Below are 5,057 nucleotides of genomic sequence, written 5' to 3'. Positions count from 1 at the left end.
AAATGAGCTTGACCCAAATGAAAATAAGGGAAATCTTGTGCCTCTTTCGTCGTAATGCGTAATGCTTTTGTGCGAAGGTTTGACTCATATATGTTCACAAAAAGGCCCGGGTTCACCTCAACCAACACAAAAAAAGAAGAACAGTTCACCCAGCATCTTTGTGTGCTTTTCTTCAGCTATTCCTGCTCATACATCCATAACATTAAGCTTCAGCAGGCTTCCTCCTCCTGCAGTTCATTAGTTAGTTGACAGATCTCCCTCAGAGTAGAACGTTTTGCTTCTGGGGTTCAGAGTTCGAGATCCAAGCGGTCAGACCGCTCGGTGCACGGTCAGGAACTCCAGGCCAGATACTCTGCTTTATCCTGGAAACATGAAACAGAGACTGTAAATGGAAGCTTTGAAATTGAAACTTTTTTTCTCCTCTTTTTCCTCCTCTTTTTTTGTAGTTGTCCACTAAAAACATTGGAGAAAAAAATCTACATTTGTCTGTTAATCTTTGGAACAAGTGGCTATTGCGAGCTGGACGTGAGCTTTGAATGCTGAGAAAGAACAGTGATATTAATGGTTTGGTCTTACCTGCCAGTCCCACTGTTTAGTCTGTGATGTTTTATGGTCAGCTGAAATGCAAATGCAGATCTGCTGTCTGCCGTGAATAACACCCACACTCATACTACTCAGTGGAGACATCTCAGCTCGTTTGAGGAGAGAAAAAAAACAGCATTTATTTCCTGCTTGTTTGCTTCGCTTTTATTTAAATAAACTGTTACAAATGTACTTTCTGTCGTCCGACTGTAGAAGAGTTAAAACACATTAACTGTATTAGCTGCCCTAGCAGAGCCATTTTATGCTTACTTTGCATTTATTCTCCTCAAATAAATAAAATGCATAATAAGCAGTGTAGCTTCTAATCAGCCAGTTATAAAGTGGTCGAGGGAACAGAAGGCCAGGCGAGATAGAGGGACGGTTGCAGTAACGTCACATGAGGGCTTTTCCTGCCGTAGTGCTCTACACACACATTTCATATCTCTCATATAGAAGAAAAACATGGAGTTGTGTGGGTGAAACTGTCAAGAATGACTCAATTGAGCCTCTTTCATTCTCGATTGTCTCACTGTTTGATTCATTGGTCACATGACGAGGTACAGCTGAACTAGCAGTATGATTACCGCTAAATAACTGGTCATTTAATTCTATTCTTCACACAAAAATGAAGAGACTTAAAGGTCCACGGTGTAGGTTGGAGGGCGATTTATGAGGATATATTGGCAGATATTGAATATTATTTAAATGTGAAATGTATCATTATTTTTAATTTGTGAATAAGTATCTAAATCTTACAGTCTTTGTGTTTTTGTTACCTTAGAATGGATCCTTTATAACTACAAAGGAAGGGAGGTCCTCTTCCATGGAGTCTGCCATATTGCACTGCCGTGTTTTTATAATCTCTATCCAGAGCTGATGCTGTAACCTACGCAAGTGGCCTACGTTGTAGTGAACATATATACGTGTGCTGGCTTGTCTGCATTGCTTATGGCAACAAGCTCATCTTTCCCCTTTAAACTCACGACTCCTTCCGCCCACAACTGTGTCTCTGGGCGAGAGCAGACAGGCAGGGTGTTTGGGTGACGGTCGACTCTTTATGCAAACCCAGCTTGAACAACATGGTTTCAGTGGCATTTGCCACCAGGTTGCTCGTGAGGGGCCACCTGTCCTTCAGAGATCCAGCCTGTCCACTCTCTCTTGCCCAGAGATACTCTGGCGGCAAAAAAGCAGATCCGTAGGAGGAGAGTAATCCATTGAGAGCAGCAGCCAGCCGGTCAGAAGGGACTTCAACAGCCAAAGAGTGCAGTGTGTTTACTGGGGAAACTACAGGTCACAATCCCTGTTATCACCACTGTCACTAAGCGCCGGAGGAGAGACAGAAAATACGATGATTCCACCCATCAAAGTCGCTGCTGTCCGTGTCCCTACGCCATGCATTTACATTTAATGTTAGGTTATGGCATAGGGCAATCACCTATGCTAAATGCGATTCAATCATACGCACTGGACCTTTAACATTACTGCTACATTAAGAGGTCACTGGTTATTGTCGATACCAGACTGTTTCCGTGGTTGTGTACAACATGGTGGGAATAAATACTGTACATGTTTGATAAAACTTACATAATTCAATGAAAGTTACTCTAACGACTTTCTTAAAGATTGAAACGCTAATCTTAGTTTTGCAGTCACAGGCAGCTAGTGGTATAGATTTCTTATAATGATTTGGAGCTCTGCAAACCTTACAATAATAATACACTTTTTTTTTAAAAATCATTTTATCATCAACATTTTACTATCTCAAAAAGACAGAAAAACACCACAAAGTTAATTTGTCTGATGCTTTATTCTGCCCTCTGCCCTGTCTTGAGTTTTCTGGCTCTGTTCCTTCACCTGCAGCTTGTGGCCAGCAGAGGGCAGTAGGAAGCCAGAGAGAAGAGCTTAAAGGAGAGAAATCAGAGGAGAGGGTGGTAAAGTTTTCAGTTTGTCACTGTGTGTGTTTTCATGGCAAAATGTGGGTCTTGAGACACCGTCTGTAGTGGGAGGTGACTGCAAAGAGGACTTACCCAGATGTTGATATATTTCTTCCTGTCTGTTTGTTTGTGTAATGATTTTGTCAGCCCAATACTGGCACAACCACTCGCGATGCAGCTTGGAAACATAGATGTGTAGGTGCGATCAAAATGAAGGAAAAATGGAAAATGCAGAAATGAATTATTTTGTGGAAATACATAGGGGGTGAAAAAGGCAGAGGAATACAGAAATAAAAATAAATAAATAAGTACATGTTAAGATAAATACATTTATAGTGAAATGATGGAAAAAAATACACTGGGAAAAAAATATATAAATGCAAATATATCAGTGTATGTCACATTTTATAAATTAATGCCTACCTTCAAGATTTTGTTTGGTGCATTCAATAGCATAAAACTGTTTTTATCGAGACATTTTTTCTATGTCTTTATTCATTTCTGATTTTGTTTGTCAAAGCAAGAATGTGATATCAGATGGATTATAGTTTGTTTACACATTGAACAGTACTGCAACACCATTGGCTGGTTAGATTTGAACTTTATGACTCTGCGCGTGTTTGTTATCATGGGAAAATGTGTCCCTGTAAACACCTTTTGTAGCAGCTCATGCAGAAATGATTTTGAGTATTTTGTCAGATTCTGCCAGATGCAGTCGCGAAAAATGACAGATGTGCACTTAAAATCAAAATGGAGGCTGGGTTCGAAAAGGGCACCAGATATATGCTGTGGGGAATCAGTGTCCATAAAGTCATGATGCATTTATACCCAAGAGGGTACTTTTCATGTTTTATCTACCAGAGGGTCATCCAGGAGGGCAGCTTTTTTTTTTTTCGGAGATGAAAAAAAAGAAAACACTTGTATCTTGGTATTAGGAGAGATAACGTTGAATCAGTGAATTCTAGTCAGTACAACAAATAAAAAAAGGATAGCAAGGACTTTTTCATTGTGCTAACCTCCCACAGAAGAGTGACTGTTCTCTTCTGAGGATCATCTGTAGGTCTTAACATTCTCCACAGCGATGAGGCGGCAATTGGAACCTGAAGGTTCATAAAACAGGATCGACACTAAATCATATGCCACTCTGTTACTCAGAAGGTTGGTCTTTGTTGGCTCTCCAAAACAGGAAAGTTGTTCCCCTGTGTCAGTGTGTCAGGGTAAGGCATTTATTACGCTGTGAGCCAGGAGAAACAAACCAAGGACAGAGAGCGAGGGACGGATGTGAAAACTAGACTTCAGTTGGGTAGCAACACTGTCATTGTTGTGGTTCTGACAGACGAGGTGTGGTCCCAAAAACATCAGCAGTGGGCTGAATGTGTAGGTGAATGGGCTTTTTAAAAAGTACCTGAGACTTTAAAGGCTTGACAATAGCCCTGCAAAGAAAAATGCACCGAGGGACGCGTTATGAAGTTGTGCTGTTAGTCTAAAGTTTCTTAGAGCTGTCCAGTATGAAGTCTGATCAGACACCACCACACTGCCAGTTTGTTCCCTGCTAATAAAGGACCTGATAAAGTACAGAAATATACGATAGCAGCCATAATTGTATCTTCTGTCTTGATGTTTGTGAGGTAAACAATGAATTTTGAAAACGGAATGATGATTTGTGCTGTTAAAAGCTGTGTTTTCATCACAGACATGTCTCCTGGCTGAGATGGGTTGGTGGGGATCGGAACAGAGAACCTGAGGACGGTCCAGGACAGCCTTCACCATGAAAATGCACAAATCAGGACTGGTCATGGAAAACAACGTCCTGATGACAGCGGGGCAGGACCGACTGTCATCAGCAGGGCGGCTGCAGCACAGGAGAAACCGGAAGGACACGAGTAGTGGCTGGGATTAGTTTTTTTTTTCTAAAGAGTCATTGGACTTTTAACAGTGATTTAACTTACACACACACACACACACACACACACACACACACACACACACACACACACACACACACACACACAGTGACTAAGGGAGCAGGGAGGGGATCTGGAGCTGGACCGTCCACTTTGTCTTCCGAAAGTCTTCACACTGCAGACACTCGAGGTAATCACCTAGGTAACCCTCCACTGAGTGGGCCTGGGGCTTATAATTAATATGGATGACTATGTAATGAGGAAGAAGAATGAATAAATTAAAAGGTCTGAATAACATTATTTTACTTTTCCACTGATTAGTAGCGAAAGTTTGAATTAAAAATGTAAATCCATCCATTATATCCTATAAGGACAGTCAGTGTAGCACCACACCTGATCATCTGTGCTGTACTCTAGCTTAGTCGTTCACAAAGCCAGAGCAGATGTTCTCGCAGGTTTGAGCAAATCTTTCAGGTTCACGCCACCGCAGCTCCAAACACTCTGGGTTCATGTGATTGGTCTCAGATCAGACAGGACCGGCCCTGTGCAGCAGTCAGGGTGGGATACATTGCACTGTAAAATGTGAAGGTTTAGGAGTTTGCAAGTCAGAAAACAAATTACCTCAGAGTGACTTACT

This window comes from Acanthopagrus latus, chromosome 11 (genome assembly GCF_904848185.1).
Source record: "Acanthopagrus latus isolate v.2019 chromosome 11, fAcaLat1.1, whole genome shotgun sequence".
Classification (NCBI taxonomy): Eukaryota; Metazoa; Chordata; class Actinopteri; order Spariformes; family Sparidae; genus Acanthopagrus; species Acanthopagrus latus.
The sequence above is the reverse complement of the archived record's forward strand: the minus strand, read 5'-3'. Positions refer to the sequence as shown.